The sequence below is a fragment of the Babylonia areolata genome, chromosome 33 (genome assembly GCF_041734735.1).
Source record: "Babylonia areolata isolate BAREFJ2019XMU chromosome 33, ASM4173473v1, whole genome shotgun sequence".
NCBI lineage: Eukaryota > Metazoa > Mollusca > Gastropoda > Neogastropoda > Buccinidae > Babylonia > Babylonia areolata.
The window spans coordinates 824745-842244 of record NC_134908.1 but is presented as its reverse complement, the minus strand read 5'-3'; the positions used below and the strand labels follow the sequence as shown (position 1 = coordinate 842244).

Genomic DNA, 17500 nt, shown 5'->3' with positions numbered 1-17500 from the left:
AGAGAGAGACAGAGACAGAGGGAGAGAGACACACAGAGAGACACAGAGAGACACACAGAGAGACACAGAGAGAGAGGGAGCGAATGAATATCGTTTGTTTTTTTGGTGGTAATAGGTTAACTACACAGGCTGACACAGCCATCTGGAGAGAGAGACAGAGACAGAGAGAGAGAGAGAGAGGAGAAAGAGGGAGACAGACAGAGAGACACAAACAGGCATAGATAGGCAGAGAGAAAGAGAAATAGAGAGACAGAAAGACACAGACAGAGAGACACAGAGACACATACACAAACACAGAGACAGACACAGAGACAGACACACACACAGACAGAGAGACACACAGAGACAGAGATACCAAGGAAGAGTCCACAAAAAATGGAGACAAAGACATACAGAGACTCGACAAAGAGGATCTATTGACATCACCCCTCTCCCTCCCCCTTCCCCCCCTCCCCCTCCACACCCCTCCCCTCCTCCCCCCCAAACCCATTTCTTCCATTCTTAACATCTCCATTTTCGCTTTTGGCTGGCCACTTGCCGGGGGTCTGCCAAAGACAGATCTTTTTGCCGGAATCGCCACAAAAAACCCCCAAACCTGAAAGCCTTACTACAGATATCTGCCTCAAGTTTTCCGTGGCTCGCTTTCAACGGGCGTTTTTGATGCCACGTTTATAAATAGCAAACTAACTCCCTCTAAGCTTCTCACTTTCTGTCGTCTTAGTATTTTCCTGAAGATTCAAAGGATTCATTTCCTTTTCAATTTGTTTTTTTCGTCAAAAAAAAAAAGAAAAAGAAAAAAAGCCCTGTCTTTTGAATGGTTTGGGATTTTAAAATGTTTTCTTTCAGCTTCGGTTGTTTTGTTGTTGTTGTTGTTGTTTTTTTCAGCAGAATCTTTACGGTTCTTCACGTCCGAAAATAAACGTAAATCTGCTCTGACAACATGAATTCAATTCTGTTGCCAAGGGTAAACCTTTTTTTTTACTTCCAGAGACACACAGCACGGCACCTGTCAGCAGACCATTGCTGCCCTGTGAGGCCACGACTTTCAACAGGAAGTCATTCATTTCATGCTGTCACTGAACACTTCTCTGGGGAACGCTGTGTCATCAACGTCAGTGGAACTTTGTTGCTCTCTCTCTCTGTGTCTTTGTCTGTCTCTTTCCCTGTTTGACAGTCTCTTTCTTTCTCTCTGTCTTTGTCTCTCTTTCCCTCTTTCTCTGCCCCTCTTTCTCTCTGTCTCTGCCTCTCTCTCTGTCTGTCCTTCTTTCTGTCTGTCTGTCTTTCTCTCTCATTTGAGCAAACATGCACGTGCATATCAGTACACGAACACACACGAAAGAGAGAGAGAGAGGGGGGGAGGGGTTGGGGGGGAGGGAGAGAGAGAGAGAGAGAGAGAGAGAGAGAGAGAGAGAAAGACAGACAGACAGAGGTAGACAGACAGACAGAGAGAAAGAAAGAGAGAGAGAGAGAGAGAAAGAGAGACAGACAGACAGACAGAGGTAGACAGACAGACAGAGAGAAAGATAGAAAGAGAGAGAGAAAGAGAGACAGACAGACAGACAGAGAGATGTATGCCACACGGACTCAATACTCTTGTGAAAGGGGATCCTTGTGTGTGTGTGTGTGTGTGTGCGTGCGTGCGTGCGTGCGTGTGTGTGTGTGTGTGTGTGTGTGTGTGCGTGCGTGTGTGAGTGTGCGTGTGTGTGCTTGTTTGCTTACTTGTATGTAAAACCTACATGCCTTTTGTTCTCTCCATGAATTATGGGCATGTGGTCTGATTCATTCAATCAATTTGTCATCGTCATTGTCACTCTCTCTCTCTCTCTCTCTCTCTCTCTCTCTCTCTCTCTCTCTCTCTCAACCTGCCCCTTCATAAAATGATGCTCCATGAACCATACACAGATCCAGCAACGAACAATGGTGTGTGTAATGTATGCTGTGACACAGACTGTCAGTGTCAAGCCAATGCTCCTTCTACTTCTTCTCCTCCTCCTCCTCCTCCTCCTCCTTCTGCTTCTTCTTCTTCTTCTCCTCCTCCTCTTCCTCCTCCTCCTTCTTCTTATTCTTCTCCTCCTCCTCTCCCTCCTCCTCCTTCTCCTTCTCCTTCTCCTCTCCCTCCTCCTCCTTCTCCTTCTCCTCCTCCCCCTTCTTCTTCTTCTTTTTCGTCTTCTGCGTTCGTGGGCTACAACTCTCACGTTCACTCATATATAATTGTATGAGTCTCCTTTCACGTGTATGACCGTTTTTACCCTCACCATGAAGGTAGCCATTCCCCGTTTTCATAGGGGTGCTCAGTATGTGTTCTTGTTTCCATTACCCACCAAAGGCTGACATGGATTACAGGATTTTTAACGTGCGTATTTGATCTTCTGTACGCGGGTACACACGGCATGGGTTCGAACATCAGCAGGTCTCCACACATGTCGACTGGAGAGATCGGAACATTCTCTACCCTCAACCTTCCATGTGCGCCGAAAGGCGGGGATCGAACTCGGGGAAACTAGGGCGAGAATCCAGCTCTCTGACCACTGAGCCACCGCCCGTTCAGTGCTGTTCAGCTGTCCCCTGGAGCCTGCATACAGGTATGTAGACACTGAAAGAAACTCCGGCACTTAGTAGATTACTTACAGTGGTAGGTAAAGGGAAACGCTGTTCTCTGAGGACCCAATCTCTGAAGTTTGATTCAAAGCGCGCCTTGTGACTGTCATACTGTTGGATGTATCATCTAAAGTGGACAGCAGTTAACTCCTCGGACATCCTCCTTACAGCAGAACTGCAGGCAGCTAGCAGGTAACATTCTGCACATAACGAAGTTCCATGTCGGAGCCATATGACTGGCAACGTGTTTTGTTGTTGTTGTTGTGTATTGTGTTGGGATGGCCTGAGTTGTGTGTATGTCTGTGGAGCACACACTTTTCTCTGTGTCTTTTTTTTTCTCTCTCTCTCTCTTTTAGGTAAGTGCTGAACATGAGGCTTTCTTCAGCAACCGAAAAATAAAAACAAAATCACACACACACACACACACACACACACACACACACACACACCAACTGCCCCCCCTCCCCTCCCCCCCCCCTCCCCCAAACACACACAAACACACATGGACAGGCGTGCGCAATTCAGCTGGAAACTTTCAAAGTGGAAACCATGTTACGTCTTGACAGATCACGTCTACAAAACCCGTCCAGCTATGGAGCTGAAACCCGGTTCTTTTCCTCTCACTCTTTCTCTCTTCTCAGTCATTTGGGTCACACGCTAAACCCAGGCCCCACGTGTAGCATGCACTTGGCGTGCGCAATAGAACCCATGGCAACAAAAGGGTTGTCCCTGGAAAAATTCTGTAGGAAAAACCCACACCTTCAACTGAAAAAAGATTACAATGTAAGCAGGAAGAAAAGTGGTGGTGGTTCATTGTAGCGAGGTGCTGTCCTGGAGAGAGTGGTTCATTGTAGCGAGGTGCTGTCCTGAAGAGAGTGGTTCATTGTAGCGAGGTGCTGTCCTGGAGAGAGTGGTTCATTGTAGCGAGGTGCTGTCCTGGTCAGAGTGGTTCATTGTAGCGAGGTGCTGTCCTGGAGAGAGTGGTTCATTGTAGCGAGGTGCTGTCCTGGAGAGAGTGGTTCATTGTAGCGAGGTGCTGTCCTGGTCAGAGAGGTTCATTGTAGCGAGGTGCTGTCCTGGAGAGAGTGGTTCATTGTAGCGAGGTGCTGTCCTGGTCAGAGTGGTTCATTGTAGCGAGGTGCTGTCCTGGAGAGAGTGGTTCATTGTAGCGAGGTGCTGTCCTGGTCAGAGAGGTTCATTGTAGCGAGGTGCTGTCCTGAAGAGAGTGGTTCATTGTAGCGAGGTGCTGTCCTGGAGAGAGTGGTTCATTGTAGCGAGGTGCTGTCCTGGTCAGAGTGGTTCATTGTAGCGAGGTGCTGTCCTGGAGAGAGTGGTTCATTGTAGCGAGGTGCTGTCCTGAAGAGAGTGGTTCATTGTAGCGAGGTGCTGTCCTGGTCAGAGTGGCTCATTGTAGCGAGGTGCTGTCCTGGAGAGAGTGGTTCATTGTAGCGAGGTGCTGTCCTGGAGAGAGTGGTTCATTGTAGCGAGGTGCTGTCCTGGTCAGAGTGGTTCATTGTAGCGAGGTGCTGTCCTGGAGAGAGTGGTTCATTGTAGCGAGGTGCTGTCCTGGTCAGAGAGGTTCATTGTAGCGAGGTGCTGTCCTGGTCAGGGTGGTTCATTGTAGCGAGGTGCTGTCCTGGAGAGAGTGGTTCATTGTAGCGAGGTGCTGTCCTGGTCATCTCCCTAATTCCATATCACACTGGGGTATTGATAGACATTACAGCTCCCTAATTCCACATCACACTGGGGTATTTACAGACATGACAGCTCCCTAATTCCACATCACACTGGGGTATTTACAGACATGACAGCTCCCTAATTCCACATCACACTGGGGTATTGAAAGACGTTACAGCTCCCTAATTCCACATCACACTGGGGTATTGAAAGACATTACAGCTCCCTAATTCCACATCACACTGGGGTATTGAAAGACATTACAGCTCCCTAATTCCATATCACCCTGGGGTATTGAAAAACATTACAGCTCCCTAATTCCACATCACACTGGGGTATTGAAAGACATTACAGCTCCCTAATTCCACATCACACTGGGGTATTGAAAGACATTACAGCTCCCTAATTCCACATCACACTGGGGTATTGAAAGACACTGACCGTTGGCACGCTGGGTGAACACCCACACAGACACACAGAGCGGAGAGACAAGACACAAGACAAAGACAAAATCTTTATTATCGAGGGTAATAGATAAGCAAGTAACATGCTTTTTTACATCCAGCCCTCGCCCTAAAGAGGGAATAAAGCTAAAAAAGCGAAAATGAGCACAAAATCAAAACACAATCAAAATATACCATTATTTCACAATTCAAAGCCATTCCACAAAAGGAAGAAGAAGAGAAGAAAAGAAAAAAAAAAATCATGAAACACACACACACACACACACACACACACACACACACACACACACAAATGCATCCACTCAAGAGAGAGTGAGAGGGAACTCACAATTGTCGAAAGCAATGTTGGATTTCAGGTGACGTCAATTTTTGTGAATAGGTACATTTTTAGATTTTGCTTAAAGTTGTTGTGGTTAGTAATATTTTTTAAACGTGGTGGTAAATTATTCCAATACGTTCCCCCGCTGTAAGTTAGGCTGGACTTAAAAAGATCAAGATTTGGACGAGGTATATGCAACTTATGTACATGTCTTATGTTATTTACTGGGAAGTTATTTATAATTGAAGGAGGTGCGTAGCCGCTTACTATTTTGTGCATGAAAACAGCCTTATTATATTCTAGTTTTAGCTCCAGTGGGAGGATATCAAGTGACCTATAATCATTAGGAGTTAATGAACTTGACTTTAATAAAACTAATTTCAAAGCACGTTTGTATAATCTAACAAGAGGTTTTAGAGTATTAGCGCTAGTAGAATCCCACAAAGTAGAAGCATAATCTATTATCGACTGTATATGAGCATTAAAGAATTGTTTACGGGCATGTGTATTTAGAAAGTGTTTTATTTTTGATAACTGGAATACTTTTTGAGACATCCTTTTACATAAATAAGTAATATGTTCAGACCATGATAAATCATTATCGATAACTACACCTAAAACTTTGTGTGATTTGACTTCTTCAATTCTAACATTGGAAATGAAAATATTGAAAACATTTGTTGGCATTATCTGGCGTTTCTGTCGAGTTGTTACAGACATGCATTTAGTTTTTTGAGCATTGAGAGACATATGGTTATGTTCTGTCCAATTAACTAATCTGTTCACACTGTCTTGTAAATTGGATGTCAGAACTTTAATGCATGTGTGGTCGGAGTGTATGGAGTTGTCATCGGCAAACAATTCACAATTAGATTTGATATAAAGAGGCAAATCATTAATGTACAAGGAGAAAAGAAAAGAGACAGAGACAGAGAGAGAGAAAGAGAGAGAGAGAGAGGGTGGGGGGCTGACAGATGGACAGAGACAGAGACAGGAGTGACTACACGGCCAGACGGACACACAGATACACACACCATGACTGACATACGTACACATCAACAAAATAAGCATGCGCGCGTGCACACTTTCAAACACACGCTCACACACACACATCAAATCAAATCAAGTCAAATCAAATTATGGTGCTTAGAGCCTCGCCGACCACTAAGGCCATCTCAAGGCTATCGCCACGTTGGCACCTACTTCGAATCCAGGGGAAAAAACGACAATAAAAACTAGTCACCGCTACAAGCTTTCCACTCAAAGTTTAGAAACCTAGAGTTTTAAAACATTCAAATCTGATTAAAAATGTTCACTTCTTTCAAGAAGTCCATCAGCATCCACATATACATACATACATACATACATACACACACACACACATGCATACATACATACATACATACATACATACCACCACCAACACAACAACAGCCACACACACATGCACACAACATGACGTCATAATACCCCGCGATCGAAACAACACCCCTTCCTCCATCACCACACACCCCTACACACACACACACACACACTGCCTACCCCCCCCCCCCCAACCCCTTCCTCCATCACCACACACCCCTACACACACACACACACACACACTGCCTACCCCCCCCCCCCCAACCCCTTCCTCCATCACCACACACCCCTACACACACACACACACACACTGCCTACCCCCCCCCCCAACCCCTTCCTCCATCACCACACACCCCTACACACACACACACACACTGCCTACCCCCCCCCCCCCAACCCCCTCTTCCATCCACCACACCACGCCACACCACGCCACACCACACCACGCCACACCAGAAATCCCATTTCCACATCCACATCTTCATACCTCATCAAAACAACCAGACAACCCTTGTCCAATAACCTCGTCCAACGCTCAGACGACAACGAAAATGCAGCATTTACCCCCATCACATTTTAACGACAACGCCTACTTACGTCTCCGTCTCCTTGTCACACCCGTTCGATCCTTCAGATCCTCCAGCGACCACACGGCAAGGCAATCCTCAACATCCAGGCACAGCCACAGACTCTAACACTACCCTCCTCCTCCACACACCCAGGGAAAGATTGAGCGGCCCAACACTGGCACTACAATCACCTCCCCTCACACACACACACACACACACACACACACACACACACACACACACACACACACACACACCCCTGCCCAGTCGCTTGCTGCCCGGGTCCTTGTAGACAGACACACGTCAAACTGTCACCCTGAATACATCACCCTGTTCTGACAACACCACGCCATACCATGCCAAGCCACACCACATCACAGCACATCACACACCACACCACACCACACCACACCACATCAAACCACACCACACCACACCACACCACACCAGACCACACGACACCACACCACAGCACATCACACACCACACCACACCACACGACACCAGACCACACGACACCAGACCACACGACACCAGACCACACCACATCAGACCACACCACATCAGACCACACCACATCAGACCACACCACACCACACCACACGACACCAGACCACACGACACCAGACCACACCACACCACGCCACACCACACCACACCAAGTAACACCACATCACATCACACCCCACCACACCACACCAAGCCACACCATACCACACCACATCACATCACACCCCACCACACCACACCATGCCACACCATACCACATCACATCAAATCACACCACACCACACCACATCACACCACACCACATCACACCACACAACACCAGACCACACCACATCACACCACCCCACACCACACCACATCACACCACACCACACCAAGCCACACCACACTTCACTATATCACATCACACCACACCACACCACATCACATCACACCACACCACACCACACCACGCCACGCCACACCACAACATACAACACCACACCACATCACATCACACCACACCAGACCACACCACATCACACCACACCATACAACACCACACCACATCACATCACACCACACCACACCACATCAGACCACAACACACAGAACAACACCACAAGACATCACACCACACCACACTAAGCCACACCACACCACACCACACCAAACTACATCACATCACACCCCACCACAACACACCAAGTAACACCACACCATGCCACACCATACCACACCACATCACATCACACCACACCACACCACACACCACCACACCACATCACACCACGCCACACCATACCACATCACACCACACCACACCACACCACACCACACCACACCACACCAAGCCACACCACACCAAAGCCACGCCACACAACACCACACCACACCACACCTCACCACACCACACCACACCTCACCACACCACACCACACCACACCACAACTCACCACACCACACCTCACCACACCACACCACACCACACCACACCACACCAGACCACACCACACCAGACCAAACCACACCACACCACACCACACCACGTAAAACCACACCATGCCACACCAAACCTTACCACACCACATCACACCACACCACACCACACCACACCACACCTCACCACACCACACCACACCACACCACACCACACCTCACCACACCACACCCCACACACCACACCACACCACACCACACCACAAGAACAGAAGAAAAAGGACTTCCCTCCCCAACCCTCAGCCTGGCCCCCAATTCAATCAGCCCCAAATCAATACACAGATCAAACCCAGCACACACACTCTGCACAATTGAACACTTCTCGGTTCTCAAATGACAATCAACGGGGGACAAAAGCAAAAGAAACCTCCAAACCTTGTACAGCACAGCACGCAGAATGCCTAACCCACAGCTAGCAGCCAGCGAGCCCTGCACAGCAGGCAAAAAGGCCGAGAGTTGCCCGGGGGGGTTAAAAATATGGGGTTGTCCCCCTTCCCGGAAACCACACACCAGAGTTAACGATATTGAATCGATCGCTCAGCATCGGTGTTGGCATCAGCCCAGACCGGGTAGGATGGAAAGCTGGGGCTAGGTGCTGGGGGTGGGGGTGGGGGTGGGCCAGAGGTGGTGGGAGATGGGGGTGGTGGATGAGGGGTTTGAGGAGGGGGAGGGGGAACAAAGGGAAAGGGGAGGGGGGGGGGGAAGGATGACAGGATGGATGAGGAAGGAGAAGCAGGGTGCGGGTGGGGGGTGGGGGGGTGGAACAGGAAGTGCTAACTAGTGATTTCAGCTGGACTGGGGTCCTGGCTTATATTGATGGGAGAAAGAGGGGTGGTGGTGGAGAGGGGGGTGGGGATGGTATAAAACTCGTTCCAAGACAGTTGATCGTACCCTCCTCTCCCCCCTCCAACCCCGCTCCTCCCCCCCCCCCTAAAACCAACAACTAAACAGACACACTACTGAAAAAGTGGAGAAAGGACATGGTATCAACATTAATGTGTACTTAGTTGAGGGAAGGGCCAGTATGAAGTATGGGATACTAAGTGAGGAGTGAGGGGGTAAGGGAGAGAGAATGAGAGACATAGAGAGACAGAGAGAGACAGAGAGAGAGGAAGAAAGTGAGGGAGAGAGAGAGGGGGGAGAAAGAGAGAATGAGGGAGAAAGAAAGTGATGAAAAGAGAGCGAGATAGAGCGACAAGCAAAGACAGAGACAACAAGACAGACAGATGGAGGTACAGACTGATGGAAAAAGGGACAAAAAGACACACAGAGAGAGAGAGAGAGAGAGAGAGAGAGAGAGGGTAGGAAGAGAGAGAGAAACAGACAGAAAGATAGTGACAGATAAAGAGACAGAGAAGAGACAGACAGACAGTTGTAGAGAAACAGAACGAGACAGACAGACAGACAGACAGACAGACGGAGTCACAGACAGATGGAAAGCGTGACAAAGAGAGAGAAAGAGAGAGAGAGAGTGAGAGAGGGGGGGGGGTTAGGACACAAACAATGACAGATACAGAGACAGAGAATCAGAGACATGAACTCCAACAGACAGCTATATGGTTGTCATAAACAGAACGTGAAAACATAGCATTGTAGCACAGACAAGTATATGCATATGAGAACATGCATGCACACACACACACACACACACACACACACACACACACACACACACACACACACCCCAATGTCAATGAAACCATATTCCACTACACCACTTCCCAACACATCACACAATAATAAATAAATTATTATTAAAAAAAAAATCCACCACCAACAACAAAAAATGCTTCATCTAAAAACTAGCATTCCCATGAAAGACATCGTGTAGACAACCACCCACATCCAATAACACACCTTCCTCCCCACCACCATCTTCACGCCTCAACCAGCCAACCAGCCCACCCTCGTCCAACGCTCAGACAACTTCACTGCACAATCTACAACGCCTACTTACGTCTCCGTCTCCTTGTCACACCCGTTCGATCCTTCAGATCCTCCAGCGACCACACGGCAAGGCAATCCTCAACATCCAGGCACAGCCACAGACTCTAACACTATCCTCCTCCTCCACACACCCAGGGAAAGATTGAGCGGCCCAACACTGGCACTACAATTACCTCCCCTCACACACACACACACACACACACACACACACACACACACACACACACACACACACCCCTGCCCAGTCGCTTGCTGCCCGGGTCCTTGTAGACAGACACACGTCAAACTGTCACCCTGAATACATCACCCTGTTCTGACAACACCACGCCTTACCATGCCAAGCCACACCACACCACAGCACATCACACACCACACCACACCACACCACACCAGACCACACCATACAACACCACACCACATCACATCACACCACACCACACCACACCAGACCACACCATACAGCACCACACCACAGCACATCACACACCACACCACACCACACCAGACCACACCATACAGCACCACACCACATCACATCACACCACACCGGACCACACCACATCACACCACACCATACAACACCACACCACATCACATCACACCACACCAGACCACACCACACCACACCACACCACACACCACATCACACCACACCAGACCACACCACATCACACCACACCAGACCACACCACATCACACCACACCATACAACACCACACCACACCACATCACATCACACCACACCAGACCACACCACATCAGACCACACCACACAGAACAACACCACACCACATCACACCACACCACACTAAGCCACACCACACCACACCACACCAAACTACATCACATCACACCCCACCACACCACACCAAGTAACACCACACCATGCCACACCATACCACACCACATCACATCACACCACACCACACCACACCACCACACCACATCACACCACGCCACACCATACCACATCACACCACACCACACCAAGCCACACCACACCAAGCCACACCACACCAAAGCCACGCCACACAACACCACACCACACCACACCTCACCACACCACACCACACCATACCTCACCACACCACACCACACCTCACCACACCTCACCACACCACACCACACCACACCACACCACACCTCACCACACCACACCACACCACAACTCACCACACCACACCACACCACACCTCACCACACCACACCACACCACACCACACCACACCACGCCACACACCACACACCACACCACACCACACCACACCACACCACACCACACCACAAGAACAGAAGAAAAAGGACTTCCCTCCCCAACCCTCAGCCTGGCCCCCAATTCAATCAGCCCCAAATCAATACACAGATCAAACCCAGCACACACACTCTGCACAATTGAACACTTCTCGGTTCTCAAATGACAATCAACGGGGGACAAAAGCAAAAGAAACCTCCAAACCTTGTACAGCACAGCACGCAGAATGCCTAACCCACAGCTAGCAGCCAGCGATCCCTGCACAGCAGGCAAAAAGGCCGAGAGTTGCCCGGGGGGGGTGGGGGTGGGGGGGGTTAAAAATATGGGGTTGTCCCCCTTCCCGGAAACCACACACCAGAGTTAACGATATTGAATCGATCGCTCAGCATCGGTGTTGGCATCAGCCCAGACCGGGTAGAAATGGTGGTGGGAGATGGGGGTGCTGGATGAGGGGGTGACAAGAGAAAGGGGAGGTGGGAAAGGGGAGGGGGGAACAAAGGGGGAGATTGGGGAAAGGGGAAAGGGGAAGGGGGATGGGGGAAAGGGGAGGGGGGAAAGGGGAGGGGGGAAAGGGGAAAGGGGAAGGGGGATGGGGGGAAAGGGGAGGGGGAAAGGGGAGGGGGGAAAGGGGAGATTGGGGAAAGGGGAGGGGGGAAAGGGGAGATTGGGGAAGGGGAGGGGGGGAGGGGGGAAAGGGGAGATTGGGGAAAGGGGAGGGGGGAAAGGGGGGGATTGGGGAAAGGGGAGGGGGGGGAAAGGGGGAGGGGGGAAAGGGGAGATTGGGGAAAGGGGAGGGGGGGAAAGGGGAGGGGGGAAAGGGGAGATTGGGGAAAGGGGGATTGGGGAAAAGGGGGGATTGGGAAAGGGGAGATTGGGGAAAGGGGAGGGGGGGAGGGGGGAAAGGGGGATTGGGGAAAGGGGAGGGGGGAAAGGGGGGATTGGGGAAAGGGGAGATTGGGGAAAGGGGAGATTGGGGAAAGGGGGGATTGGGGAAAGGGGAGATTGGGGAAAGGGGGGATTGGGGAAGGGAGATTGGGGAAAGGGGAGATTGGGGAAAGGGGGGATTGGGGAAAGGGGAGGGGGGAAAGGGGAGATTGGGGAAAGGGGAGGGGGGAAAGGGGAGGGGGGAAAGGGGAGGGGAAAGGGGAGGGGGGGAAAGGGGAGAGTGGGGAAAAGGAAAAACAAAGGAGGGAAGAGGAAGGAGAAGGAGGGAGGAGGGGGAGGAGGGGTGACACAGGTTGATAACTGGGTGGTGTGAGGGTTTTATGTTCCCAGTCCCTGCAGCCATTGACGGATGTCACTCCCAACGCCCTTCCACCGTCCACCCTTCTACTGCCACTGTCAGCTGCTTTGCTCAACACGTCAACACTTCAACACGCTTCCTTCACTTCCTTTCTAAATCAAGTTTCTTGATAACTGGGGCAAAGATAAACTGCCTGGAACTGAATGTAGGTTTCTTGCCCCACCCCATTAAACTGCTGGTCTGAATGCTAGTCCTTCGGATGAGATGATGATACGAGAACCCAGATGCAGCCCACAGCAGCAACATAACTGATCGTAGCAAAATTATGTTGTAAATTCCAATTTGAAACCACACACACACACACACACACACACACACACACACACACACACAGACACAGACACAGACACACACACACACACACACACACACACAGAAACACACAGACAGACAGACAGACACACACACACACACACACAGACACAGACACACACACACACACACACACACACACACACACACACACACACACACACACACACACTGTATGCAGACAGTGGGATGCTGTACACTGACGACCTGAATGACACTTTGTCAATTGGGAAATATGTTGGGACAAGGCAGCCACACGATACATATGGCACAGCAGTTTTTAACAGGACACGATACACTCATAAAAGACAGCGTGAAAGGATCGTTCTCGGAAGAATCAGTCTGATTGAAAGCGTGATCACGTTTGATATCGATCTATCGCGTGTCAATCTAATTGACACACACACACACACACACACAAACACACAAACACACGCACGCACGCACGCACGCACGCACACACACACACACACACATACTCACACAAACACACTGAATGCACACATATACACACGCAATGACGCAAGCAGACACACGCATGTCACACACACACACAAACATACGCATGCACACACACACACACACACACACACACACACACACACACACACACACACACACACACACACACAGAGACAGAGAGACAGAGACAGAGAGAGACAGAGACAGAAAAGAGGAAGAGGAAGGGTGCAAAGACAAGGAAATTGATACAGAAGGTCGGTCAGATTATATGGCGAACGTGGAAATTACGGAAAATGAGAGAGAAGAAAAAGATGGAAGGAGGGAGAGACAGAGAAAGAGAGACAGACAGACAGACAGACAGACAGGGACGCAGTGTAGCCATGACAGTCACGATCACTGGATCAAATCAACAGACCTGCCAGGCCCCAGATCTGTTTCAACAATTTCACCCGACAGATGACGACCACATTTCCTTTCCTACCCTCCACTCTCCTTAATTCCCACTTCCACCGGCCTCGTTCAGGCAGAAGGGAAAAGAAAATGAACCCCCCCCCCCCCCCCTGCCCTGAAAAAAACAAACAAACCAAAAAACCCCAACGACAAAAAACCTCTTCAAAAGATCATGTGTCCCACCATCCATGATAATTAAGAGGGTTTATTTCTGCTGTGACAGCACCTGTAACTACGGGTGGGTTTTTTTTGTTGGTTTTTTTGTTGTTGTTTTTTTTTGGAGGGGGTTGTTGTTTTTCTTTTACATTCTGTTACAACTTCCTTTTTTTGGGGGGTGGGGGTGGGGGTGGAGGGGGTGTTGGTGGGGGTGGGGGAGGGGGTGGAGGGGGTGTTGGTGGGGGAGGCGCTGTCGTGGCAGAGAGGGTGAAGCGTTGGCCTTGTGACCCAGTGTCCCTACCACACCCCATCCTGCCCACAATCCATCATTATCCACGTTACTCCCCCTTCCCTCCCCCCTACCACACCCGTCCTGCCCACAATCCATTATTATCCACGTGACCCCCTCCCCCCAACCTCTTCCCTCCCCCCTACCACACCCCGTCCTACCCACAATCCATTATTATCCACGTTACTCCCCCTTCCCTCCCCCCTACCACACCCCATCCTGCCCACAATCCATCATTATCCACGTGACCCCCTCCCCCCCACCACATCCCATCCTGCCCACAATCCATCATTATCCACGTTACTCCCCCTTCCCTCCCCCCTACCACACCCCGTCCTACCCACAATCCATCATTATCCACGTTACTCCCCCCTTCCCTCCCCCCTACCTCTTCCCTCCCCCCCCACCACATCCCATCCTACCCACAATCCATCATTATCCACGTTACTCCCCCTTCCCTCCCCCCTACCACATCCCATCCTACCCACAATCCATTATTATCCACGTTACTCTCCCCCTTCCCTCCCCCCTACCACATCCCATCCTGCCCACAATCCATTATTATCCACGTTACTCCCCCTTCCCTCCCCCCTACCACATCCCATCCTACCCACAATCCATCATTATCCACGTGACCCCCTTCCCTCCCCCCTACCACATCCCATCCTACCCACAATCCATCATTATCCACGTTACTCCCCCTTCCCTCCCCCCTACCACATCCCATCCTACCCACAATCCATCATTATCCACGTGACCCCCCTCCCCCCTACCACACCCCGTCCTACCCACAATCCATTATTATCCACGTTACTCCCCCTTCCCTCCCCCCTACCACATCCCATCCTACCCACAATCCATCATTATCCACGTTACTCCCCCTTCCCTCCCCCCCACCACATCCCTCCCCCCTACCACATCCCATCCTGCCCACAATCCATTATTATCCACGTTACTCCCCCTTCCCTCCCCCCCACCACATCCCTCCCCCCTACCACATCCCATCCTACCCACAATCCATTATTATCCACGTTACTCCCCCTTCCCTCCCCCCCACCACATCCCTCCCCCCTACCACATCCCATCCTACCCACAATCCATTATTATCCACGTTACTCCCCCTTCCCTCCCCCCCCACCACATCCCTCCCCCCTACCACATCCCATCCTGCCCACAATCCATTATTATCCACGTTACTCCCCCTTCCCTCCCCCCCACCACATCCCTCCCCCCTACCACATCCCATCCTACCCACAATCCATTATTATCCACGTTACTCCCCCTTCCCTCCCCCCCACCACATCCCTCCCCCCTACCACATCCCATCCTACCCACAATCCATCATTATCCACGTTACTCCCCCTTCCCTCCCCCCCTACCACACCACATCCTACCCACAATCCATCATTATCCACGTTACTCCCCCTTCCCTCCCCCCTACCACATCCCATCCTACCCACAATCCATCATTATCCACGTTACCTCCCCCTTCCCTCCCCCCTACCACATCCCATCCTACCCACAATCCATCATTATCCACGTGACCCCCTCGCCCCCCTACCTCTTCCCTCCCCCCTACCACATCCCATCCTACCCACAATCCATCATTATCCACGTTACTCCCCCTTCCCTCCCCCCTACCACATCCTATCCTACCCACAATGCATCATTATCCACGTGACCCCCTCGCCCCCTACCTCTTCCCTCCCCCCTACCACATCCCATCCTACCCACAATCCATCATTATCCAAGTGACCCCCTCCCCCCCTACCACATCCCATCCTGCCCACAATCCATCATTATCCACGTTACTCCCCCTTCCCTCCCCCCTACCACATCCCATCCTACCCAAAATCCATCATTATCCACGTTACTCCCCCTTCCCTCCCCCCTACCTCTTCCCTCCCCCCCACCACATCCCATCCTACCCACAATCCATCATTATCCACGTTACTCCCCCTTCCCTCCCCCCTACCACATCCCATCCTACCCACAATCCATTATTATCCACGTTACTCCCCCCTTCCCTCCCCCCTACCACATCCCATCCTGCCCACAATCCATTATTATCCACGTTACTCCCCCTTCCCTCCCCCCTACCACATCCCATCCTACCCACAATCCATCATTATCCACGTGACCCCCTTCCCTCCCCCCCTACCACATCCCATCCTACCCACAATCCATCATTATCCACGTTACTCCCCCCTTCCCTCCCCCCTACCACATCCCATCCTACCCACAATCCATCATTATCCACGTGACCCCCCTCCCCCCTACCACACCCCGTCCTACCCACAATCCATTATTATCCACGTTACTCCCCCTTCCCTCCCCCCTACCACATCCCATCCTACCCACAATCCATCATTATCCACGTTACTCCCCCTTCCCTCCCCCCCACCACATCCCTCCCCCCTACCACATCCCATCCTGCCCACAATCCATTATTATCCACGTTACTCCCCCTTCCCTCCCCCCCACCACATCCCTCCCCCCTACCACATCCCATCCTACCCACAATCCATTATTATCCACGTTACTCCCCCTTCCCTCCCCCCCCACCACATCCCTCCCCCCTACCACATCCCATCCTACCCACAATCCATTATTATCCACGTTACTCCCCCTTCCCTCCCCCCCACCACATCCCTCCCCCCTACCACATCCCATCCTGCCCACAATCCATTATTATCCACGTTACTCCCCCTTCCCTCCCCCCCACCACATCCCTCCCCCCTACCACATCCCATCCTACCCACAATCCATTATTATCCACGTTACTCCCCCTTCCCTCCCCCCCACCACATCCCTCCCCCCTACCACATCCCATCCTACCCACAATCCATCAT

General features: G+C 51.0%; 1 protein-coding gene across 3 annotated transcripts in view; it reads right to left on the bottom strand.

The window, feature by feature from the left end:
* Positions 1–17500, bottom strand: part of LOC143276953 (uncharacterized) — a 164478-nt gene that overhangs the window by 128990 nt on the left and 17988 nt on the right. Inside the window, exon 1 of one of the 3 annotated variants that reach the window (XM_076581638.1) lies at positions 7018–7330. The exons of the other annotated variants lie outside the window; for them this stretch is intronic. The gene's annotated coding sequence lies outside the window, so the exon portion shown is untranslated. Of the gene's footprint in view, positions 1–7017; positions 7331–17500 lie in introns of those variants that run through there. 3 annotated transcript variants of the gene reach the window in all.